The 27,768-nt window shown below is 43.2% G+C and overlaps 1 protein-coding gene across 1 annotated transcript in view; it reads left to right on the forward strand.

Moving 5' to 3' along the window:
* kcnq3 (potassium voltage-gated channel, KQT-like subfamily, member 3) overlaps positions 1–27,768 on the forward strand; it is a 273,404-nt gene that overhangs the window by 31,919 nt on the left and 213,717 nt on the right.

Genomic DNA, 27,768 nt, shown 5'->3' on the forward strand with positions numbered 1-27,768 from the left:
CTTTCTTCAGCCTTCATTATTCGGTGGGACCGAGACTTTACACACACAGCTTTTTTTTTCTCAATCACAGTAAAAGTAAGTCCCTTCGGCTGCTCCCTTGTTTGCACTTGGGGTCGCCACAGCAAATCCAAGGTGGATCTGCATGTTGAATTGGAACAGGTTTTATGCCGGATCCCCTTCCTGACGCAACTCCACATTACATGGAGAAATGTGGCAGGGGTGGGATTTGAACCTGTAACCTTCTGAACTGAAACCAAGCGCATTAACCACTTGGCCACCACTCAATCACAGTATTTGCAGAAACTCAGCCACATGGGGTGTACAGCCAGTACATTCTGAGTGCCGGTCCCAAGTTCCGATAAATGAGGAGGGTTGCGTCAGGAAGGGCATCCGGCATAAAACAAGCCAATCCAACTATGCAGACAAAGAATCGAATTTCCATACCAGATCGGTTGCGGCCCGGGTTAACATCGTCCGCCACTGGTGCTGTTGCCCAACAGGGTGCCGGTGGAAATTGGGCTACTGCTGGGCGAAGACAACGAAGAAGAGGAGGAGAATGTTTCCACAAACAGCGGGAGAAGAAGAAAACTTCAATGGGCATGTTGGTGAAGGAAGCAGAGGTGATGAGGAAGTAATGGGTAGATATGGTGTCGAGGACAGGAATGTGGAGGGGCAGATGGTAGTTGTTTTTGCAAAAAGGATGGAAATGGCTGTGGTGAATACCTACTGTACTTTAAGAAAAGGGAGGAGCACAGGGTAACATTTAAGAGTGGAGGAAGGTGCACACAGGTGGACTACATTCTTTATAGGAGATGCAAGCCAAAAGAAATCACAGACTGTAAGGTGGTAGCAGGAGAGAGTGTCGTTAGACAGCATAGGATGGTTGTTTGTAGGATGACTTTAGAGGTAAAGAAGAAGAGAGTGAGAGCTCAACAAAGGATCAGATGGTGGACGCTGAAGGAGGAAGACTGTTGTGTGAAATTTAGCGAGAAGGTGAGAGAAGCACTGGTTGGAGGGGAAACAATTTTGGACAGTTGGAAAAGTACTGCAGATGTGGTGAGGGAGACAGCTAGGACAGTACTGGGTATGACATCTGGACAGTGGAAGGAAGACAAGGAGACTTGGTGGTGGAATGAAGAGGTCCAGGAAAGCATAAGCAAACTTTAAATAAGCAACAGCAAACTTTAAATGGGCTAAAACATTTTCTTCAGCAGTTGAGTCTTGTGTGGTGAGCGAGCATACAGGTTATGGTGTTGAGTGCATTACTTATTGTTTTCTATGAAACAATTGTACCTGCTAATTCCAGGTCTTTCTTTCACCCGGCCATGGCTGGTTTATGGTGAAATGATGTTCATTTCACTTCTGGATTGTGGCCTCAACTAAGCCTGAAACAATTAGTTGAGTAACTTGAATAATTTGATTACAAAAAATGTTCAAGGCAAATTCTTTGCCTCGAAGCTTCGTTTAATGTTGTAGTACATATGCCAGGCCTGTGTGTGGCGCTGCAGTGTCCCCAGAAAAAAAAAACAGAAGAAGATTAGAGCATTACAGCTACACCTTTCCAACACGACACACATAGTAAAAAAAAAGCCTTTTAAGAGAAAGACGGTCCACATTGATCATCTGAAATAGACCTACTGTGCATTTAAAGTGAAGCAGTGTGCTTGTCTATTTGTAAAAAACACACAGTCAGCTCTACATGGGGACTGACTATTCGACCGGCTGGTGTGTGTCTGCCCGGTGTGAGCGGAGCCCCTCACACAGCTACAGCTCCGTTCCCGGCCACATTGACAAACAGTTTCTGAAAGAAGATCCTCTTCTTTCAAGCGGAGTGACAGTGTTTGTGAAGCGTTGTGCTTTTTTGGGCAACACACAATGCTTCACAAACACTGTAACTTAAATAAACTAAAAAAACTGACTCCGAGGCTTGCATGTTCAACCTCCAGCTGAAATGCATCCGCTGAATCGTAGCGAAAGAGTGATTAAAAAAAACATGCAGGGACCCTGTCCACCAACATAAAAAAACTTAACGGTTAATAAAACAAAATAGAAAGACACATCCCATTGCCATTTCAGCAAAATGTCAAGACTTTGGCGCAGCGACATTGTGCCATTGGTTAGAAAGAGTCCTGGACTATTGATGACGTTTAAAAACGCAAAAGTACATTTTATCCGATTACTAGATTAATCGCCAGAATAATTGATAGAATACTCAATTACTAAAATAATCGATAACTCTAGCCTCAACAGTCGTCACTTGACATTCAGAAGTTTAGAAATCCTTCTGCCATCAGTATGTTTTGAAAGAATACGGTTGCGAAGATCTTGAGAGAGCTCTTTTGCTTTTACCCATCATGACATGTTTCTTGTGTGACACCTTTTTTATAGGTCATCAGTTGGGACTGAACAAGCTCATATTAATTTGCACTGACAAGGGGCAGGATTTCTTTCTAATTCCTGATGTCCTGGTGTCTTGGCTTTTCATGGCTTTTTAGACCTTCCTTTCTTCAGGTGTTCAATACTTTTTTCGCTGTGTGATTTCACATTATTATACACAACTTCATGTATAGACGTCTATGGTTTGATTTCTTTGTATGTGTGGATTACTTGGGTTGTTTCCAACATTTGGTGAGAATTTCATGTCAGTAGCGCCTTTAGAAATACGAGGTCTGTCAATAAAGTATAGGTCCTTTTTATTTTTTTCAAAAACTGTATGGATTTCATTCATATGTTTTTACGTCAGACATGCTTGAACCCTCGTGCGCATGCGTGAGTTTTTCCACGCCTGTCGGTGACGTCATTCGCCTGTGAGCACTCCTTGTGGGAGGAGTCGTCCAGCCCCTCGTCGGAATTCCTTTGTCTGAGAAGTTGCTGAGAGACTGGCGCTTTGTTTGACCAAAATTTTTTCTAAACCTGTGAGACACATCGAAGTAGACACGGTTTGAAAAATTAAGCTGGTTTTCAGTGAAAATTTTAACGGCTGATGAGAGATTTTGAGGTGATACTGTCGCTTTAAGGACTTCCCACGGTGTGAGACGTCGCGCAGCGCTCTCAGGTGCCGTCGTCAGCCTGTTTCAAGCTGAAAACCTCCACATTTCAGGCTCTATTGATCCAGGACGTCGTGAGAGAACAGAGAATTTCAGAAGAAGTCGGTTCAAGCATTTTATACCGATATTCCACTGTAAAGGAGATTTTGTTAATGAAGACGTGCGGACAGGTCCGCGCGTCGGGACGCAGCCGGCGCGGTGCGGCGGCACAGTGAAAAACACCTCCGTGTTTGATAACCATTTGTAAAATCCAGGCGGCTTTTGAGTGGCTTTCAGTGGAGGAGATATGAGAAATTGTTAACAGCTGGACATGTTCCAAACTTGTCCTTAAGGCTTCCAACAGAGGTGTTTTTCCTGTGGCGGAGCGTCGCAGCGCTGCGAGCCGACGCTGGCAATCTGTCTGCACATCTTTCATTAAAAAAATCTCCTTTAACAGTGGAATATCCGGATAAAATGCTGAAACCGACTTCTTCTGAAACTTCTCTGTTCTCTCTACGACGTCCTGGATCAATAGAGCCTGAAATGTGGAGGGTTTTCAGCTTGAACAGGCTGACGACGGTGGCTGAGAGCGCTGCATGATGTCTCGCACTGTGGGAAGTCCTTAAAGCGACAGTATCACCTCAAAATCTCATCAGCCGTTAAAATTTTCACCAAAAACCAGCTTAATTTTTCGAATCGTGTCCACTTCGATGTGTCTCACAGGTTTCCTTTTCATTCCGCCATTTCCAGACAATGAAAATCCGACAAGGGGGCGGGACCACTCTTTCCACAAGGCGTGCTCACAGGTGAATGACGTCACCGACAGGCGTGGAAAAACTAACGCATGCCACGAGGGTTCAAGCATGTCTGACATAAAAACATATGAATGAAATCCATATAGTTTTTGAAAAAATAAAAAGGACCTATACTTTATTGACAGCCCTCATATATATACTGAGACAAATGGTGATGTGTTCAATACTGATTTTATCCACTGTATGTGAAGCTGTATAAGATCAACTTTATACACAACTGCTCAATGTTGCTAGGACAATACAATAGGACAATACAACAGAGGTATCTGTCAGGACCTTCACATCACTTGCCATGACTGCAGTGGGATGAGGTGTTGGTTTGGAGGAACGCAGTGCTTTTGATTCCTCTGTAAGCAGGCCGAGGATCACAAGACCACAGGTGGTGAGTCACCTGCTCATTATGCAGTCTTCCTGGTTTACCCTAGGGCATTACAGCAGCTTTCTCTACTCCTGGTACAGCCTGGAATTTTCACCAAGCCATGCACTTTGACTCAGACTGTCCTTTGAGGTTAAGCGCCAACTTCTGGAAACTTTGACTTCAATGCTGTTTTTGGCAGCTTTTAAGGTTTTGTTGAAATTAAAATTAAATTTTAGAACTTAAAAAAAATGTACAGGTTCAACTGAACCACAGCTTCCATACAGGGCATCTGGAAAGCATTCACATTCACTTGTTTCCACATTTTGTTATGTTACAGGCTTATTCCAAAATGGATGAAATTCATTTTTTCCTCAAAACTTCTACACACAGTACCTCATAATGGGCCTCATGTATCAACGTTGCGTACGGCCATATTTGAGCGTATATGGGGTGTACACCAAAACGGCTGCGCTACTTGGCATTTATCAACGTACGCTGCGCTGAAAATATACACCAGGTCGAGAGGTGGCGTAAATTATACACCAAAATGAACCAGCGCTGGAATCCACATAAAAATGAAGATGATCAACATGATAAACAGTGCCATTATACAAATCAATGCATATGTTACATAAATAACGCTTTCCTGATTATACTACATAATAATCAATACAAATCCCGCCTTTGTGGGATTGTTATGGAGCACGATCCGTGGCTACAGTGCTGACTGCAAAGAAAGCGCTGCTCGCCTTTTTCTCCAGACTTCAAGCCTAGAGCCGGAGCAGCGCTGAGCTTAACTTCATGTGGTGTGATCGTTTTAGACAAAGAAATTGATAATAACAACTGTAGTTTCGTCATTCCCTTAATTCGCCCGTGCTGCAATCAGGTTTTGTCGTCTCCATTCGGTTGTCACAATAAAATAAATACAGAAATACATTTAAAAAATAAAGAAATCTGACAGATTAAGCGTGTCTTATTAATTGAGCGAGCAAATATCCACATGTCAAGAATTATTGACATGTGAAAAGACAATACAGTGGTCCCTCGCTATAACGCCGTTCACCTGTCGTGGCCTCGGAGTCTCGTGGAGTATTTAGTCCAATTTTGCATGCCTTTTTTTTACAGTGTTCTGTGTTCTGAGTATCGGTTTATAAGAATCTTGTTGCCCAGAAGAGAAAAGAGCGCCAACAACTACCATAACTGTGTTTGTCACACGGAAACAAACACTTGCAGCCAGGTGTGAGTGGGAAAAGGCACGGCGTCAGGACGCAGAGGCCCGATCTGTGACATACTGGTCAGTCACTATTAATAATTTCTTATGTGTCCAACCTCGTTCGTTGATCGTTAAAATTAATTCGTTAGTTCTAAATGCCATCATAATTATTTATAGGAAAACGTTCTATTTTTATTTCTCAAACAAATGTTTGGGCCTGAAAACAGTTTGGTCTTATTTTCCTACTAAGGTTTGAACTTTGAGAGTGTTTACACACGAGAGAAAAGTGAGAAAATGTTCATGCCTGATTGAGAAAGTGTATAAACTGTGTAGTGAGGGGTTTTACAGCTTTGAAACGTCTATAATAATTGTAAAAAATAACGCTGCCTAACGTCGCGGTTTCGCGTATTACGGGCTATTTTTTAGAACATAACTCCAGCGATTAATGAGGGACCACTGTAACACTTTATTGATTATACTACAAAACAATTGATACGACAGCCACTTTTGACACTCTATTGGCACGCGTCGTGATTGGTGGAATTCTTTTTCATTGCTGTCTTTCCGGCTTCCATGTCGTAAAATGAGGGTGTATCTGAATCAGAGTCTGAATATTTATGGGCGTGTTCATTATGATTACGATCGTTTCCACCGGCCGCATTTATCAAGATCACGTCAGGCGTACACCAGAAATGGGCAGGTGCGCACTGCTTGATACATGTCACTGCGACTTTGGTGTATTTCAAGTTTACGCCATAAATTTACACCACAAGTGCGCAACATTGATACATGAGGCCCAGTGACTGTGAAATTTTTTTTTTTTTCAGATTTTTGCAAATTTATTAAAAAAAGGAAAAAAAAAATCACATGTACATAAGTATTCAGCCTTTGCCATGAAGCACAAAATTGAGCTCAGGTGCATCCTGTTTCCACTAATTATCTTTGAGATGTTTCTACAGCTTAATTGGAGTCGACTTGGGGTAAAATCAGTTGATTGGACATGACAAGGAATTGTTTGTAGACCTCTGAGACAGGGATGTCTTGAGGCACAAATCTGGGGAAGGGTACAGAAACATTTCTGTTGCTTTGAAGGTCCCAATGAGCACAGTGGCCTCCATCATTAGTAAATGCAAGATGTTCAGATCCACCAGAACTCTTCCTAGAGCTGGCCACCCATCTAAACTGAGCGATCGGGGAGAAGAGCCTTTGTCAGCGAGGTGACCAAGAACCCGATGGTCTCTCTGTCAGAGCTCCAGCATTCCTCTGTGGAAAGAGGAGAACCTTCTAGAAGGACAACCATCTCTGCAGCAATCCACCAATCAGGCCTGTATGGTAGAGTGTCCACATGCCCACCAAACACAGGATCCTGTGGTTGGTGGGGGTGTGCGGCTCCTGTGTTTGGGGGCCGGGTGCGGATCCTGTGTTTGGGGGCTGGATCCTGTGTTTGGGGGCAGGGTGCAACTCCTGTGTTTGGGCGGGTGTGGCTCTTGTGTTTGGGGCCCAGGTGCCGTTCCTGTGTTTGGGGCCCAGGATGCGGATCCCGTGTTTGGCGGCCAAGTGCGGATCCCGTGTTTGGGGGCGGGTGTGGATGGTGCAGATTAGTAGAGAAGCTTGAATCTTCGACTGGACTGGGTTTCTTGACGCGAGGATGTTTCGCTTCACATTGCAGAAGCTTCCTCAGCTAAAATTCTTGCTCTGGAAGTCTGACTTCTGTCTGACTCTTGTAGAGAAGAATAAAACAGAAGCCAACAAAAGCTGGAGTTTTAAACCTAACCAGACCCCTCCTACTGAGAGGCAGACTGCTATAGGCTAGTGACTAAACAATAGCTCTAATTAGCAACTACTGTGCTATAGTTAGCACACCTAATGACAGGACAGCTGTCCCTCTAATGATGGGATGGATGCCTTTCTGATGGCTCCCTTGATGACGTGAATGACTCATTACCATGAACAAAAGACTGAAACTCCTTTGACCTGAGTATCCCATTGTAAACAGGGGATAAAGCATGTCTCAGACCCCCTCCCCGGTTAAGGCTGGGTTTCAGAGGTTTTACAAAGAATGCCTCCTTGACCCCTCTCTCAAACCATTTCTTCTCTCTGGCTAATATTTTAACTTCCTTGTTGTTGGGTTTGCACCCTGTTTTAAACAAATGAGAGGCACAGACACTGTAAAGAAACCAGTCAGAGAGACAAATATATATATTTTATGCTCTGCGCAGAGGAGGAGAATAAAAAGCAGCTTGTAAGTGCTCAGCTCCAAAGCTCTCCTAAAATCCCCCCCTCTGGCTCGGCTTTTTATTTAGTTCATCAGAGAGGGAGAGGTTACACATGAGTCATGTCTGCAAGAGGGAGATATCAAGGCAAGGTGACGGCTGGAACCTTCCATTCCTGCGACATGAGCCTTGTGGCTCGTCCAAAGCAGGATGAGGCACTTATGCAAAATGAAAAATAGTTTGCTCAATCATGAAGAATGCAGACAACAAGTCTTTCTTTTTAAAACCTCCTCTTCTCACAAAGAGGAAAAGTACACGTACTCATAAAAGAAAATAAATGATAATATAAGCATGAACTATATAAAATAAATGGTAATATAAGCATAAAATATATAAAATAAATGGTAATATAAGCATGAACTATATAAAATAAATGGTAATATAAGCATGAACTATATAAAATAAATGGTAATATAAGCATGAACTATATAAAATAAATGATCATATAAGCATGAACTATATAAAATCCTTGACATAATCCTCCCTGTTTATCGTTTATTTACATAAGTTTGTCATGTCCAAAACACACAAGAATAGAAAATTTGTCCACTTTAACCACTTGTCTTATTACATTTTCAGCTAAAGCTTCATAGGCTAAGAGTGTGTTAACTCATCACGCCAACAGTTCAAGCTTAAACTGGAATTATGGGCTTTTCAATATCATCATAATTCTCAACACAGTCATTATAGTTTTCTCCACTAAGGTCTGACTGTTTAAGTGCTTGATATTTTGACATAGTTTGTTGGAAAGCCAGATTACATTGCACGAATATATTTGAAACCATTTTGCCAACCATTGTTTTGATACAAGGGATCACACAACACATGCAAAGTCCAATCAGAATTAGGACTATAATAACTGGTGTCATCATTTTCAATAGTAACTGCCACCATGGTCCTGAAGTCAACCAGGACCAGGGATTCCACTGGCTCACGGCTAGGGTGTCTTTATGCATTGCATCACGAAGTTTATTCAGCTCTTCCAATGCGTCCTGCACATCCACTGAATGAATGGAGTCTGGGATGAAAGTACAGCATGTTGTGTTCAGCAGAACACAAACTCCTCCCTGTGAACCAGTAAGCAAGTCTAAAACCATGCGATTTTGCATCACCATGGTACGTAAAGCATCTATTTCAGTGTTTTGAGCTACTACTATTTTCTCAGTTACATTCATGAACAGACCCAATCGATAATTCAGAGTTTCAATCATTAATGAATTTTTTTTACCACTCCTATCCAGGGGAACAGCGAATGTGCTATTTTATCTCCTACAGACCACAATTTTTGGTCCTCCGGTACATCCGAGCCCCACATGTGATCATGTGGTAACACATCTGGGTATATCGATCTCCTCCATCTGGTGCTACCATTCTTCTCTGTGGAGGTCCTTGGCACTACCACATATGTATGGTCAGTCACCTGGGTAGTTGCACACACACCACCCCAATTTGGTGGGAGACTCATGTACAACCTGGAACCACAAAGCCAACAGATGTCATCATACACCGGAGTACCATTTATAGGTGGTAGCAAAAACTTACTAACATAAGCACATGATTCATCTGTTCCCCATGGACAGGAGCCTGTATGATTACATCCCCGTCCAATGTGATGAAGATAAGTATCATCCACATAATATGTTTTGGTTAGGCTTAAATTATTTGATAAAACATAAGTTTAGGTACACAGACGCTTCCTAATTTTACCTACAGTTTTATTCCCTGTCCCGTAAAAGCAAATCGGGAATGGCCGTTGTGATGACAATTTAACATGTGATGATATTTTTGCATTTCCCTTCAGTCTAGTCAATGGAGCAGCACTTGGGCACGCTTGTACATCTTCTGTTGAAGTCCCTATCATATAAGTGGTTGCACTGAGACAAGTGGTATTACGTCTTGTCAGATTTGCTGACAACTGTTGTCCCCGAAATACAGGTTGATTATGCATCCGCATAATAAGGCATTCTGTCACCCTAGCAGGGTACGGTTTAGCCGTCAGAGCTGGGTGTGTTGAGGATATAGGCATTTGCGAACAAACATAACAATTAGTAACATGTAATTCCATAGCCAATAAATGAACATATCTGTACCACATATTAGTATGGTATATATGAGGGTGTCCATCTGTCTCATTTACATTATGAATAAACCTCTTCTGACATTACTTCTGTTGTTCTCTGGCTCGGTCCACAGTGAGCTTCAATTCTTGGGTCAACCACCAGGCCAGGAATCCGAGGAGCATGAAACACACTAAGGTCACAGCGCAACCGGCAACGGCGGCACTGAGCACGCCGCTCAGGGGTCTGTTGTAGTTCAGTCATGATTGCTAGGATACAGTGTTGTTAACCAACCTCACCTAATAGTGCAAGGATCTCCCTGCTTCACTGGCGTTGAGACAATCTATTGCTAATTAAATAGACTCCCTTTGTAGCCAGACTTCCCCTTACACTGTGGAGGCAGCCAACACACGCTGTATCTTACAGTGACTTAGATGTATCCATGTTGATCTCTCTGCTATCTTTACTGCAGTTGGTGTTGTTAACAGCACTTGGTATGGACCTTCCCAACGAGGACTGGACCAGTTCTTCCTCTTAATCACTCTGATGAACACCCAGTCTCCTGGTTGGACTACTGGAAGGCCGTCCTGTGGAAGATCAGAATGATTCGGCAGTAAATGTGTTGAGTTATCTCTTTCTGTGTTAATGTCTTTTTCATAAAATCTGCTAATGTTTGTTCCTCATCTGCTGTTTTAGTATCCATGTCAAAAATTGGTAGACGATATGGTCGTCCATAAAGTATCTCAAATGGTGTTAAACCTGATGGTGTTGGTGTTATTCTCATATACAATTTTACTAGGTCCAAACATTCAATCCAGGTTTGTTTTGTCTCTTCCATACATTTCCTTAATCTTGTTTTTATTGTGCCATTTGTCCTTTCCACTAATCCTGCACTTTGTGGGTGGTAAGCACAATGATGTTTTAACTTAATTTTCATGTGTTCTGCTACTCTTTGTACAACTTCATTTACAAAATGTGTTCCATTATCACTGTACAGTGTCTCTGGTATTCCATAATACAGAATAATTGTCTTACACAGTGCTTTTGCTACTGTTAAAGCATCTGCTTTTTGTGATGGAACGATTTCTACCCATTTTGAAAAAGCATCAATTAATACTAGACAGTATGGATAAGGTCCACATTGATTTAGTTCAATAAAGTCCATATGAACAATTTGAAAAGGATACTGTGGTTTTGGGAATTGCCCTCTCCGGGGTCTTATATTTCCCTGTGGGTTGTGTTTCAATCAGGTAACACAGGCTTTACAAAATTTTTTGAATATAAATTAAATCCATAGGTAGTAAAGTGTTGGTCTACCATATATACCATCCCCCCTGTCGACACATGCGTTAACCCATGTGTCGCAATTGCAGCTGCTTTGAATAAGCTTTTGGGTAGGATGGGTTTGTTATGTACACAATAAAGTCCTTTGGGGTTGCCCCATTTTTCAACCACAGATTTCGTTCCTGTGTTGGTGCTTGTTTTTGCATATCCAGTAAAAGGTCAGAGTCTATTAATGGTTCATTGTCTGTCTGAGCTGTGTAAATAGAAGTGCCATATTGACCAGCTGCTGCTTCTTTCGCTATTTTGTCTGCGAGACGGTTTCCTCTGGAGACAAAATCTGTGCCTCTGGTGTGGGCTGCGCATTTACATAATGCCAGGTGTGATGGTAATGTCACTGCTTCTAGCAAATTTGTGAGTAAGCCTGCATGTGTCACTGGTTTCCCTGTAGAGGTTATCATACCTCTTTGTTGCCATTGTTTTGCAAAGAACCAAATTGTTGAAAATGCATATTGACTATCTGTATAGACTGTCAGTTTCTGTCCTTTAGCCAAGATACAAGCTCTGGTTAATGCAATGAGTTCTGCAGCTTGGGCTGATTTAAAATAATCAATCTGTTTTGCTTCAATAACAGTATTTGGTAATTGAACAACAGCATAGCCTGTTAATGTCTGTCCTTTCTGATCTTTGAAACATGAGCCATCCACAAGTAATGTAGTCCATCTGTAAATGGTTCGTCTGTTAAGTCTGGTCGAGGTAATTGTTGTTTCTCTGTGTCTGCCAAGCAATCATGCGGTTCACCATCTGTCTCAGTAGGTAGGAGCGTGGCGGGATTCAAGGTGTTGCATCTTTCAATGGTAATATGTGGCTGAGACAAGAGCAATTTCTGCACCTTCTCTGCATAACATGGAATCCAGGCTCTGCAATAATTACAGATACCTAAGAAAGTCATCATTTCCTTTTTTGTTGACAGTTTAGGCGCTTTGAGAATAGCGTGCTTTCGATCGTCTTGTATTCGTTTACCCTCAGCTGATAGGACGTGGCCTAAATAAGTCACTTGTGGTTGCACGAACTGCAACGTTTGCTTTTTGATTTTACTTCCTGTTTCTGCCAAATGTTGCAAAAGCATCATAGTACATTTTGTACAGCTGTCTTTTGTCTTTCCTGCCACCAAAATGTCATCTACATACACCAAGATTTGTGAATCTTCTGGTGGAGTAAATGAAGATAAGCAACAATTTATTGCTTGTGTAAAAATGGTCAGACTGTCAGCAAAACCTTGAGTTAGTCTTGTATATGTGTATCTTTTCCCTTTGAATGTAAAAGCAAACCAAAATTGAGAGTCTGGATGAACAGGTACTGAGAAAAATGCATTACTGATGTCTATGACAGAGAAGTACATGTTTCCAGGACTTAATCTATTTAGCAGCGTATGTGGGTCTGGGACCAGAGGGGCACTAGTTTCTACTGCAGCATTTACTGCACGTAGGTCTTGTACCATTCGCCAGTTCTGATTGTCTGCTTTTTTCACAGGATATATTGGAGTGTTACAGGATGCATCTAAACATTCCCTGATGACTCCTGCTTCCAGTAATTCTGCAATAACCGGTTCAGTTCCTTTTTCTGCTTCAGGTTTTAACAGATATTGTTTGATCCGTGGTCTCCAATCAGATCGTGGCTTAATTTTGACTGGCGGAATGTTTTTCAACAGTCCTACGTCTGTGGGTGCATTCACCCAGAGGTGAGGAAGCAGTTTGGCCAATAAAGTCTCATCTTCCTGTGTCAACAACACAGATGTTGTTAAATTTCAATCGTCCAGATCTACTTCATGTATCACTGGTGTCGTCCAAACACTTACAAACATGTATTTCCGATACAAGCCTGTGGATGGACTGAAATCCCACACCGACACTGCATCTGCTTCGTGCCAATCAGTTGCTTCCTCAGCTACTTTAACAATTCCTCCAAGGTCCTTCCAGGACTGAGTGTCTGCCCTTGTCAGTGAAATATGTGGCACAGCCTCAGGTTTTCCTCTGTACCATTTGTCTGCACTTTGGGTCAGCACTACACTACACACAGAGGTGGTTTTTCTGTCTGTGTATAGGTGCGCTACTGTCTGTAATTCTGATGGAATTTTCAGAAATCCTGCTCCATACCTTTCATCCTTTCGTGGAGTGAATAGCATAGTTATGTGTAGATCTTTTGGTGACATCATTACTACGTGTTCTCTGTTTTCACAGGTCATCAGACCTTCCTCTAATAATTGTTCAGTTTGTCTCAACTGCGACAGATCCAAAGAGTACTGCCAGGCCTGGGCCAAATTTGTATATACAGTAGCGGGCTGTCTCACAGCTCTCATACCAACTACTGTTGGCGTGACTCCTATAGATAAGGCAGTCATCGAATCTCGTCCCAGTAAATTTACTGGACAATGGGGCGAATAAACCACAGAGACACAAGCAGTTTGGTTCGTTTCAGGATCTTCAAAATTGACAAACTTCAATATTTTCTCTGAATTCACCTGTCCATTTGCAGATTTTACCCAAACAACTTCTTTTGCAAATTTAGTTCCGGGAGGTCTGTCTGTTATCACTGTCCTACATGCTCCTGTGTCACAGAGAAAATCCATGTCCTGTCCATTTACCTTTAGAGTCACCACAGGTCTTTCTTCCTCTTTATGGCCTCTACTCTCATCTGTGCTTCACTGAGCCATACTTTTGCACACTCTATTTCTCCTTCTTTTCTTGCTTTCCTGTTACCCTTTTTATTTGCTGCTGCTGCCGTAGGTTTTAACACCAAACCTTCACAATCTGGCATAACCAATTTACCTGAAAAACCATATTTCTTTTTCCATTTAGTTATGTACTTCAGATTTTCCGGATTGCGTTTGTGCATGTATTTTTCGTCGCCCTGAAATAGGGGCTTATTTTCTGTGCATGTGTTTCCCATGTTGTTCACCTATTCCCCTTCACTCTGCAAAGTTCAGGTCAAGCTTCTACCCCGTAGGGCGGACCTTCCTTGGAATCCCCCTCTTTGCAGACTCGTGGGGAATATGTGAGTGTGGTGCGTATGGACTTAAAATGACCTACTTCGCAGACGACAGCTTCACTTTTGTCCCCTGATAGAATGGGATATCAAGCTGTCCATGCTTCAGTCACTCACAGTCACATTCTCTCACATTCATACCACAGACACACTTAGTTTCACTTTTGGAATATTCAATTAATTCGTGTCTCTCTAACTGCTTCTCCTGAAATTTATTTTTACTCCTCCTGTATTTCTTAGCCGGATGGGGACTCGAACCCCTCCGCCAAATGTGCCGGCAGGACCGGAGACTCTAACTCCCTCCCCTGCACTTTATTACCCACGTTAACGTATTTTATCCTCACAGGCAGGCAGTAATTACTTACGTTAATTTGTTGCGCCTCTCATTTGGTTTGGAGGTGTCGTCAGTCTACTGCGGCGAGCGGAGGTGGACGTCTATGGTCACCGGCCCGACGGAGAATTCACTCCTCAGGACTTTCTTCAGTGCGCGCTGTCAGTGGTGCGTCTCCCTCCGTTCACTCGAGAAGATCTGTCAACGCCCCACGTCGGGCGCCAGGAAAAAAACTGTTGGGTTTGCACCCTGTTTTAAAGAAATGAGAGGCACAGACACTGTAAAGAAACCAGTCAGAGAGAGACAAATATATATATTTTATGCTCTGCGCAGAGGAGGAGAATAAGAAGCAGCTTGTAAGTGCTCAGCTCCAAAGCTCTCCTAAAATCCCCCCCCTCTGGCTTGGCTTTTTATTTAGTTCATCAACATGAGAAAAAACAAACAAGGACAGTCGGGGAGAGGTTACACATGAGTCATGTCTGCAAGAGGGAGATATCAAGGCAAGGTGACGGCTGGAACCTTCCATTCCTGCGACGTGAGCCTTGTGGCTCGTCCAAAGCAGGATGAGGCACTTATGCAAAATGAAAAATAGTTTGCTCAATCATGAAGAATGCAGACAACATGTCTTTCTTTTTAAAACCTCCTCTTCTCACAAAGAGGAAAAGTACACGTACTCATAAAAGAAAATAAATGATAATATAAGCATGAACTATATAAAATAAATGGTAATATAAGCATGAACTATATAAAATAAATGGTAATATAAGCATGAGCTATATAAAATCCTTGACACTTGTCCTCAAACATGTGGTTACTGTCTTTAATGTGATGAACCGCAGACTGAGGTCCACTGGCACCATCTCTGCGGTGCTGGTATAGCCTTTTGTGTAAAGGTTGCTTCGTTTCACCTATGTAGTGTTCGTTACAGTTTTCCTGACATCTGATAGAATACACTACATTGCTTTTGCGGACTTTACAGTTGAGGACTTTACAGTTGAGGACTTTACAGAACACATGAACTTGGTGGACGCCAATATCAAATTCACACGTGAGGATGCCAGAAACAACCATTTAGCTTTCTTGGACTGTGATGTTACGATTGGAGAGAACAGGCAGCTCCAGACAGGGGTTTACAGAAAACCAAGTCACACTGACCAATATCTGCTCTTTGGCTCAAACCACCCCCTTGAACACAAGCTCGGGGTGATCAGGACGCTTCAACACAGAGCCCTACAGGTGCCCACAACTGCAGAGGGAAGGGCTAAAGAACAACAATGTGTCCGGAAAGCCCTTATAGTACGTGGTTACCCACGATGGTCCCTGGACAAAGTGCAGAAGTCCCAGAGAACAAAGAGACCACATAGACAGGAGACGGAGACAAGAAGAAGAGGAGTGTCTCTCCCTTATTTAGCAGGAGTAGGGGAAAAACTACAGAGGATCTTCAGACAGCACAAAATCCCAGTTTACTTTAAACCGGTTAACACCTTGAGACAGAAATTAGTTCACCCTAAGGACATGATCCCTAGTTACAAACAGAGCAATGTAGTGTACGTGGTGTGTCCATAAAGTAATGGTCCTTTTTATTTTTTTTAAAAACTATATGGATTTCATTCATATGTTTTTACGTCAGACATGCTTGAACCCTCGTGCGCATGCGTGAGTTTTTCCACGCCTGTCGGTGACGTCATTCGCCTGTGAGCACGCCTTGTGGAAGGAGTGGTCCCGCCCCCTTGTCGGATTTTCATTGTCTGGAAATGGCGGAATGAAAAGGACTTTTTTCAGAAGCTGTTAGAGACTGGCACCTGGAAACCATTCGAAAAAGTTATCTGGCTTTTGGTGAAAATTTTACGGGCTTCAAAGAGAATAAGGACTTTAACTACAGCTTTAAGGACCCCTTTAAGGACAGTCGGTGCGCCACGCTCCGAGCTGCGACGTCGCGGCCCAAACCACTGGATCATTTCTAAACGGATGGCTCTGTGGATACGAGACTGTCGTGTGCTCTTTCTCTGGTTATCACAAGAGCTGGACATCAGCCATTTTCCGGCAGATTTCACTTTTAACAAGAGATTTTGTCATGGAAAGCCGCGCGGAGGCTTCGTGCGTCACGACCGATTCACTGATGAAGCGAGACAAAGGAACACCTCCGTTTCGGAGTGTTAGAGGACAAGTTTGGACATGCATATCTTGGCTTTCAGTGCTTACCAGTCGAGTGAGTATAAGAGAACTTGTGGAGACATAGAGAGATGCGGTTCATCTCCACCTTAAAGACAGTAACCACATGTTTGAGGACAAGGAAGTTAAAATATTAGCCAGAGAGAAGAAATGGTTTGAGAGAGGGGTCAAGGAGGCATTCTTTGTAAAACCTTTGAAACCCAGCCTTAACCGGGGAGGGGGTCTGAGACATGCTTCATCCCCTGTTTACAATGGGGTACTCAGGTCAAAGGAGTTTCAGTCTTTTGTTCATGGTAATGAGTCATTCACGTCATCAAGGGAGCCATCAGAAAGGCACCCATCCCATCATTAGAGGGACAGCTGTCCTGCCTTTAGGTGTGCTAACTAGAGCACAATAGTTGCTAATTAGAGCTATTGTTTAGTCACTAGCCTATAGCAGTCTGCCTCTCAGTAGGAGGGGTCTGGTTAGGTTTAAAACTCCAGCTTTTGTTGGCTTTATTTTATATAGTTTATGCTTATATTACCATTTATTTTATATAGTTTATGCTTATATTACCATTTATTTTATATAGTTCATGCTTATATTATCATTTATTTTCTTTTATGAGTACGTGTACTTTTCCTCTTTGTGAGAAGAGGAGGTTTTAAAAAGAAAGACTTGTTGTCTGCATTCTTCATGATTGAGCAAACTATTTTTCATTTTGCATAAGTGCCTCATCCTGCTTTGGACGAGCCACAAGGCTCATGTCGCAGGAATGGAAGGTTCCAGCCGTCACCTTGCCTTGATATCTCCCTCTTGCAGACATGACTCATGTGTAACCTCTCCCTCTCTGATGAACTAAATAAAAAGCCGAGCCAGAGGGGGGGATTTTAGGAGAGCTTTGGAGCTGAGCACTTACAAGCTGCTTTTTATTCTCCTCCTCTGCGCAGAGCATAAAATATATATATTTGTCTCTCTGACTGGTTTCTTTACAGTGTCTGTGCCTCTCATTTGTTTAAAACAGGGTGCAAACCCAACAACAAGGAAGTTAAAATATTAGCCAGAGAGAAGAAATGGTTTGAGAGAGGGGTCAAGGAGGCATTCTTTGTAAAACCTCTGAAACCCAGCCTTAACCGGGGAGGGGGTCTGAGACATGCTTTATCCCCTGTTTACAATGGGATACTCAGGTCAAAGGAGTTTCAGTCTTTTGTTCATGGTAATGAGTCATTCACGTCATCAAGGGAGCCATCAGAAAGGCATCCATCCCATCATTAGAGGGACAGCTGTCCTGTCATTAGGTGTGCTAACTAGAGCACAGTAGTTGCTAATTAGAGCTATTGTTTAGTCACTAGCCTATAGCAGTCTGCCTCTCAGTAGGAGGGGTCTGGTTAGGTTTAAAACTCCAGCTTTTGTTGGCTTCTGTTTTATTCTTCTCTACAAGAGTCAGACAGAAGTCAGACGATCTCGACGCTTTAAATGAAACGCGCCTGAAGCCACAGCTGGAGCAGTGTGTGTCTGCATCTCTGAGTTCCAGGACTCGGTGCTGGGACGGCGCTCATAGCGCCTGAGTCCTGGAGAAACTGCAGACAGAAGCTGTGGAGATCTGCGCGCACGTCTGTGGACCACCTGCTCTGGTTCCTCGCGCAGAAAAAAAAAGGGATCATCTCTTTCATCATCAGAACCCTCACTGTCTGCTGCGCGCTCGCGCCAATTAAAAAACAAAAAAACTCTGCTGTGCCGTGGTCACTGCTGTATCACTGTATTACTTTACTAAGCCATATATATTGATTTATAATAGAAAACTGTCAAAACAGGGAATAAATATAAGTGTAAAGATGATTGAATATATCAGAGCAGTAAATTAACCAGTGCATGTGAATGTGCATTGACCCACATGTGCGGTTATTTCCACCAGCTGTAGCTAATCCACAACGGGAATTCTGCCTTCCAGAACAGCTCTTTATATAATTTTTTAATTATCTACCTGTTGCCACATGTACATGAGGGCTGGATTGTCATTCCTACACTCATATTGTTATATTTAATAAAAAATAATAAGCGCACCCAGGAGCTGCTGCTCTCGCTACCGCTGTGTTCAGGTACCGTCAGAAAATACACAACTTTTTTGTTGTTTCAAATTCAGCAGTTGCTTGTGGCAAAATAATTAATTAGATTAATTAATTAATTAATTAATAGATTAGATTAATTAGATTAGATTAATTCTTCCCTGTGTAAGGTGCCTGAGCCCATTGAACCTGACTCCCCACCCAGATAAAAAAAAAAATCCAAGCAAGCAGGCTGAGTTGGCTCTGTAATTTCCGACGGTACATGAACGCAGCAGCAGAAGCAGTGCTCACAAACCGGCTTCTGCACTGTGTGAAAATATTCAGCTGCTCCAACGAAGTCAAATTAAACAATAACGTGACAAAAACTAAACAAACGATTAAAAAACATCACGAATGACAGCAAAACGAAACATGGACGAATTGAGGTTTTCGTAGCCCTTCGTTCAAATTTTTCAACAGTTTAAAAATCCTGACAATGTTCCAGCTGCAGGAACGAAGCTGAGCGAAGGTTAAACGATGCCACCGAAAGTCAACGAAAGTCCAGGTTTCTTGTTTCGTCAGGGCTTCGTCACCCTTCGTTAAGTGCCGTGTGACTGGGCCTTAAGTTTGTGTTCATGGTGCCATCACTTTCCCACCACAGTACACACAAACAGGAATTGATCAGTGCCTGCCTGAAATGTCGGACCCTGAGGAGGATGCTCTTACCGGGAGGAGATGGCAGATCAGGCTTTTGTAAAGGGAACCCTCACTTCTCCAATCCCACAATGCCTTTCTCCACTCATGAGCAGCTCAGCAAATGGCAGCTATAGATCCGCTGCTTGTGGTCGGGTCTGTATTCTCCAGCTCTGTGGATGAGGCGTGGCCTGGCAGAATTTTCAGAACCTGAGGTGGAGTCGGGCTTCCTGCAGGTTGTCCGTAACGTGAGTCCGGCCTGATTCTGCTGTGTCGATGATTTCCTGTGTCCTCCGTGCTGCTACATCCTGTAAACTTGACCAGTCAGAATCAGCTGATCCATACACACACGCACGCACGCATACAACCACGCGCACGCACACACACACACACACACACACGCACTGTTTGGTGAGTGTGGTGTGGTTTTTGTTTGGAAAATTCACATTACAAACTTGAAAGATGGATTCTCTCCAAACATTCAGGTCCAATTGGCCCGCCTCCAAAAGCACGACTGCCACTGATGATTATTTTAACGATTAGTTAATTGTGGCCAAACATGCACATCACTCTCCATAGTTTAACATTTCCACAGTATCTTGTTTGTTGTTATTGTGCTCCGATGAGGGGACATCAACTTGGACATTTTGGCTGTTTTTGGTCTTTTGGCACAGCATCGTTTATCTGTGTGATGAAATTCATCAGTTTCTTGATGTTTGGTCATATCAGTTTCCATAATTTTCTGTTACTCTGCACTTATGTGTCAGTTGCATGCGTGAGAATAGACTTTCTCGCTATGACCTGGTGTTACACGTTCTGAGCTGAATGTAAATTTTATTATCCTCTGCTGGAAAAGTGTGGGTTGTTCCCTCAGGGTCAAGGGGAGTGTTACTGCCCCAAGAGGAGGAGTTCAATTATCTCAGGTTTGCGAGCAGCAGTAAGTTTGACCATGACATTGATAGACGTGTTCGGTATGGCATCAGATCAGTGACAAAACTCCACTTGCGTAAAAAATGCATTCATGCGTACATATTAACTGCAAGCATGCAAATAATCACTGCGCGTGCCCAAATAATCACCCCGCATGCGCAAATTATCACTCCGTGCGTGCTAATTATTATTATTATTATTATTATTTTAAGGAGACACCATTCTCTCTTTCAAGGAGGTGGTAGCGTCATGGTTTGCATGTGATTTAAGAGGTTTTAATTTGTCATTTGATGGTTAATAATCACATTGTTCCCTTTGATCGGGTTGGGTGTACAGAGTCAGTCTGCAGACGTGCCGGTATCAGGAGGTGATTTTTAGGACGTTCTGTAATTTGTTATGAAATAATGCTGAATTTGTGTGGAAATGATTGTTGTACAAAAGCGTCAGAGATCTGTCGCTGAGATAGATGATGACTGGAGTGAAGTTTTAAGCAGAAACTAGGTGATAATCGCTTAATGCTGTCGTCTCCGACTAACTTCCGCGTCAGAGTAAGGCTGTCAATCAAGCCTCGCTCTCCAGAGACGGCCAGTCACAGCAGAGCCAGTGCCGGCCTGGTTCCCTCCCCCATAGTGCCATAAGTTTCAAGTGAGCGAGCAGGAATTCTCTGCACGCGAGCAGAAATAAACTTCATATAAACACCTCCGTTTCGGAGTGCCAGAGGACAAGTTGGGACATGTCCAGCTCTCCACAATTTTTCTTATACTCACTCGACTGGTAAGCACTGAAAGCCGAGATAGGCATGTCCCAACTTGTCCTTTAACACTCCGAAACGGAGGTGTTCCTTTGTCTCGCTTCATCAGTGAATCGGTCGTGATGCGTGAAGCCTCCGCGTGGCTTTCCATGCCAAAATCTCGTTAAAAGTGAAATCTGACGGAAAATGGCTGATGTCCAGCTCTTGTGATAACCAGAGAAGTTGCACATGACGGTCCCGGCTCCACACAGCGACCTGTTAAGAAATGATGTGGTGGTTTCTGCCTCTCGATGGCAGCTCGGAGCGCGGCGAGCCATGCGCCATTGTGGGCCGTCCTTAAAGCTGTAGTAACACTCCTTATTCTCTGTGAAGCCCGTAAAATTTTCACCGCAAGCCAGATAAATTTTTCGAATGGTTTCCAGCTGCCTGTCTCTAACAGTTTCTGAAAAAATTCTGATGGAAAAAAAGCCCAAATCATTCCGCCATTTCCTCGCAATGAAACAACGACAAGAGGGGTGGACCAGTGCTCAGTCAAAGCCTGCCCACAGGCGAATGACGCAACCGACAGGCGTGGAAAAAGTCACGCATGCGCATGAAGGTTCAAGCTTGGCTGACGTCAAAACATATGAATCAAATCCATATATTTTTTGCATAAAATAAAAAGGTCGGATACTTTTCTCACAGACCTCGTATATTCCATGTAAATAGTTGAGTGCAGATTTCTTTTAAGTTGTTCAGAAATGATTGAATAATCTTGCTTTGAACCTGGCTCCTGGCTGTTTCATTTTATTTTTTCTATTATTTGATATTTTGGTGGAGAAGTACTTTGGAAAAGCAGGTGGATCAAGAGCAGTTTTTAATATTAATATCTTTAATATGATGCAAGCATGCAAAGCTCTTACTTTCACCCCTGATTATTTCCCATCTTTCACTTAACTTCATAATGAAATTAATTAAGGATCAGACAAGTATCTGGTGTTGTGGCAGACATAGTGTGTTTGACAAAGTGATGGTATTATTTTCTATCTGGACTGGGAGACAAACAGTCCCAGTCTATTAAGTCTGTTATATAAAAAGTCTGATCCTCTTCTGTATTTGTTTTGACAAATAGTGACTGTACAAATGTGGAACTAAGTTTGAATAAATGTAACAGCACAGGAAAAGCACAGAAAATGCAAATTCATGGTGAATCTCTCTTGAAAACATTGATCATGCCCACATTGATTGCTATTTATCTCTGGTTGTCAGACGCTAACCAAGATGGCGGCGCTGTGGCAACAGCCAGCAAATGAGCGGATCGTCGCGGTCGTCCATCTACAACCCCAATTCCAATGAAGTTGGGACATTGTGTGAAATGTAAATAAAAACATAACACAATGATTTACAAATCCTCTTCAACCTATATTCAATTGAATACACCACAAAGACAAGATATTTAATGTTCAAACTGATACAATTTATTGTTTTTGTGCAAATTTGTGCTCATTTTGAAATAGATGCCTGCAACACGTTTCAAAAAAAGCTGGGGCAGTGGCAACAAAAGACTGGGAAAGTTGAATGCTCAAAGAACACTTGTTTGGAACATTCCACAGGTGAACAGGTTAATTGGAAACAGGTGAGTGTCATGATTGGGTATAACAGGAGCATCCGTAAAAGGCTCAGCCATTCACAAGCAAAGATGGGGCAAGGATCACTACTTTGTGATGAAAAAATAGTCCAACAGTTTAAGAACAATATTTCTCAACAATCAGTTGCAAAGAATTTAGGGATTCCATCATCTACAGTCCATAATATAATCAGAAGATTCAGATAATCTGGAGAACTTTCTACATGTAAGCGGCAAGGCCGAAAACCAACATTGAATGCCCGTGACCTTTGATCCCTCAGGCAGCACTGCATTAAAAATCGACATCATTGTGTAAAGGATCTTACTGTGTGGGCTCAGGAACATTTCAGAAAACCATTGTCAGTTAACACAGTTCGTCGCTACATCTACAAGTACAAGTTAAAACTCTACCATGCAAAGCAAAAGCCAAACATCAACAACATCCAGAAACGCCGCCGTTTTCTCTAGAACCGAGCTCATTTGAAATGGACAGACGCAAAGTGGAAAAGTGTGCTGTGGTCTGATGAGTCCACATTTCAAATTGTTTTTCGAAATCATGGACGTTGTGTCCTCCGTACAAAAGAGGAAATAGACCATCCAGAATTCTTAGCGGTGCAAAGTTCAAAAGCCAGCATCTGTGATGGTATGGGGGTGTGTTAGTGTCCATGGCATGGGCAACTTACACATCTGTGATGGCACCATCAATGCTGAAATCATCATCCAGGTTTTGGAGCAACACATGCTGCCATCCAAGCAACGCCTTTTTCAGGGACGTCCCTGCTTATTTCAGCAAGACGATGCCAAGCCACATTCTGCACGTGTTACAACAGTGTGGCTTCATAGTAAAAGAGTGCGGGTACTAGACTGGCCTGCCTGCAGTCCAGACCTGTTGAAAATGTGTGGCACATTCTGACGCACAAAATATGACAATGGAGACCCCAGACTGTTGAACAACTGAAGTCGTACATCAAGCAAGAATGGGAAAAAATTCCACCTACAAAGCTTCAACAATTAGTGTCCTCAGTTCCCAAACACTTATTGAGTGTTGTTTGAAGGAAAGATGATGTAACACAGTGGTAAACATACCACTGTCCCAGCTTTTTTGAAATGTGTTGCAGGCATCCATTTCAAAATGAGCAAATATTTGCACAAAAACAATAAAGTTTATCAGTTTGAACATTAAATATCTTGTCTTTGTGGTATATTCAATTGAATATAGGTTGAAGAGGATTTGCAAATCATTGTATTCTGTTTTTCTTTACATTTTACACAACGTCCCAACTTCATTGGAATTGGAGTTGCAGTTGATTAAATAGAAATCCATGTTCCAGGCACAACCAACTGGGAGGAGGCACCTGGGAAAACTGGCTGGAGGCATTATATTTCCCAGCTGGCTTGAGAATGCGTCACAATCCCCCAGAAAAAGCTAAATTTGTCGACGGTAGGGAAGTGTGGGATGAGCTGTTTGGTCTACTGCCACTGTGATCCAGATAAGCGACAGAAAGGGAGTGAATGTATGTTTTGAAATTGTTCTTGGTCCTGTTGGTGTCTTGCTCACCTTGTTCTAAGGTTGGTCCTCACTAGGATCTAGAAGTGCATAAATATTAATACCAGACTGGATTTGGTTCCAGTTCCTCTTTGTTGGAGGTAACTAAGAGGAATCATCCTTCCTATCTAGACACGTTGGGCTCTTTGCGTTGTGATTTTCTTTAGCTCCAGTAAAAGTGATTTTATTTATTTATTTTATTCCTGAGACTGTTCTGGAATGATCTGTGTGTTGGCCCAGTGCAGAGAACATTAATTCTCATCCAGAAAAACCTCGTAATTCATTTACTGTCATGCGAGTTGAATCAGTGCAGACAGGTTTGATAAACTGCAAACTTCCTACAGTGTAAATTAACATAAATTGCACATGCTGGAATATTCCAGACTGAGTCAACGCCCCTGTGGATTAGAAGTGAGTCATGGAGTGCAGCAGATCTGAGACCTGTGTGGTCGGTGGACAGATTTAGCCTGCAGAGTCGTGTCTGCTAACAGAGTGCAGAGCAGCATTCTGAAAACCCTGAACCATCATGCAAACAGCTGTCAGGGAATTTTCTGAAACTCTTAATTAGTTTTAGTTTCATTTGCTCTGATCTTTCATCTCACTCTTTGATTGACTTGAGCAAGTCACAGGGACAGTTCATGTTGAGCAGTGTGTGTCCATCTGTGTCAAACAGCATCCAGTACAGTAGTGTTCAGAATAATAGTAGTGCTACGTGACTAAAAAGATTAATCCAGGTTTTGAGTATATTTCTTATTGTTACATGGGAAACAAGGTACCAGTAGATTCAGTAGATTCTCACAAATCCAACAAGACCAAGCATTCATGATATTCACACTCTTACGGCTATGAAATTGGGCTATTAGTAAAAAAAAGTAGGAAAGGGGGTGTTCACAATAATAGTAGCATCTGCTGTTGACACTACAAACTCAAAACTATTATGTTCAAACTGCTTTTTTAGCAATCCTGTGAATCATTAAACTAGTATTTAGTTGTATAACCACAGTCTTTCTGATTTCTTCACATCTGCGAGACATTAATTTTGTTGGTTTTGAATCAAAATTTTACTTGTTTACTAGTGTGCTTGGGGTCATTGTCTTGTTGAAACACCCATTTCAAGGGCATGACCTCTTCAAGTATTTTGACATATCCAAACTGATCCATGATACCTGGTATCCGATATATAGGCCCAACACCATATTAGGAGAAACATGCCCATATCATGATGCTTGCACCACCATGCTTCACTGTCTTCACTGTGAACTGTGGCTTGAATTCAGAGTTTGGGGGTCGTCTCACAAACTGTCTGCAGCCCTTGGACCCAAAAAGAACAATTTTACTCTCATCAGTCCACAAAATATTCCTCCATTTCTCTTTAGGCCAGTTGATATGTTCTTTGGCAAATTGTAACCTGTTCTGCACACGTCTTTTATTTAACAGAGGGACTTTGAGGGGGATTCTTTCAAAAAAATTAGCTTCACACAGGCGTCTTCTAACTGTCACAGCACTTACACGCGTCTCTGGTTTTTTTTGTCCATTTTAAAGCATTGGAGATCATTGTAGATGAACGGCCTATAATTTTTTGCACCTGTGTATAAATTTTCCCCTCTCCAGTCAACTTTTTAATCAAACTATGCTGCTCTTCTGAACAATGTCTTGAATAACCCATTTTCCTCAGGCTTTCAAAGAGAAAAGCATGTTCAACAGGTGCTGGCTTCATCCTTAAATAGGGGACACCTGATTCACACCTGTTTGTTCCACAACATTGACGAACTCACTGACTGAATGCCACACTACTATTATTGTGAACACCCCCTTTTCTACTTTTTTTTTTACTAATAGCCCAATTTCATAGCCTTAAGAGTGTGCATATCATGAATGCTTGGTCTTGTTGGATTTGTGAGAATCTACTGAATTTACTGGTACCTTATTTCCCATGTAACAATAAGAAATATACTCAAAACCTGGATTAATCTTTTTAATCACATAGCACTACTATTATTCTGAACACTACTGTATGTTGTCCATCATCTGATTAGTTGTTTAACTTGCTTATTTTGTTGTGTGGGCCGCTGAAGAGGAGGTACTGCTGGCCCACCACCACCAGAGGGCGCCCTGCCTGGAGTGCGGGCTCCAGGCACCAGAGGGCGCTGCCGCCGACGAGGGCTGCCAGGGTGACAGCTGTCACCCATTACTGGACACAGCTGACTGCACTCAGGACGGAGGTATATCAGCAGGACAGCGTCTCCACCTCAGTGCCGAGATATCGCCTTGAGATTAAGGTAACCTCTCTGCAAGCTCATATTGAAGACTCTGATAAACCTTGGTAAACCTTTTCAGGACAGCTGACTACAGAAAGCTACTTGCTTGGATAAGTACTCACCTTTCCTGCTTCATTGTAACAAGAGGTGGAGGCGGCTTCTCCCCTCTCCGTCTACTGGGTGCTGTCGCATCCATACCTGTGTGTTTGTGCTCTTTCCCGCCAGCAGTACCGGATCCGACGAGCGGAGGCAGTGGCCACCTGGGAATTCGGGACTTGGCGGTTCCAGTACTTCTGGGTTCGGTGGCAGAGGAAATCTGGGTGGTTCCGGTTCGACTAGGACGGACGCCTCCTACCTTCGAGCCTGCCCACACGACACCAGCAGATTTCGGCTTCAAACTCCAAATTATTAATTGTTGTATTGGTTGTGCTCTTTTCACAACAGTAAAACTTGTTATTCACCTTTCTCCATTGTCCGTTCATTGCGCCCCCTGTTGTGGGTCCGTGTACCTACACTTTCACAACAGGATATCTCGGCCAGCGTCATGGATCCCGAGGGGCGTCAACCGGCTGTTGAACGGCCAATGGAAGAACAGGGCGCAGCGGCGGCTTCGGGAGGGGTAGTCGGTGAGTTGCAGCGGATCCTCACCGCTTTCACCACTCGGATCGATTTCATGACCGAGCAGCACGTTCTCCTAAACCGCAGGGTGGAGGCTCTCGCCGCACAAGTGGAAGCGCGCCCTCCGGGCGCCGCTGCGGCTCTCCCTCCCCGAGGACCCTGCGTGTGAGAGTGACGTTCCACTGGTCGTTCAACGGTCCCTTCCTCCGTCCCCAGAAGCTTACATAAGCCCTCCAGAACCGTACGGAGGCTGTGTGGAGACGTGCGCGGATTTTTTGATGCAATGTTCGCTCGTCTTCGCACAGCGTCCCGTGATGTACGCGACTGACGCTAGCAAAGTAGCTTATGTCATAAACCTGCTTCGCGGGGAGGCACGCGCTTGGGCTACAGCGCTCTGGGAGCAGAACTCACGGCTCCTTCATTCATACGATGGGTTTGTACGGGAGCTCAGAACGGTGTTCGATCATCCCAACAGAGGCGAGTCCGCTTCAACCGCACTACTGTCCATACGACAGGGGCGTCGGAGCGCAGCTGCCTATGCAGTCGCCTTCTGCATCGCGGCGGCGAGATCCGGCTGGAATAGCACTGCCCTCCGCGCTGCCTTTGTAAACGGACTGTCTCTGGTCCTAAAAGAGCACCTGGTGGCTAAGGACGAACCGCGGGATTTAGATGGGCTCATCGATCTAGTTATACGACTCGACAACCGGGTAGAAGAACGCCGTCGGGAACGAGGCGAAGGGCGTGGCCAGGCACGCGTCGTCCCTCTCCCT

Source organism: Thalassophryne amazonica, chromosome 12, assembly GCF_902500255.1.
Source record: "Thalassophryne amazonica chromosome 12, fThaAma1.1, whole genome shotgun sequence".
Classification (NCBI taxonomy): Eukaryota; Metazoa; Chordata; class Actinopteri; order Batrachoidiformes; family Batrachoididae; genus Thalassophryne; species Thalassophryne amazonica.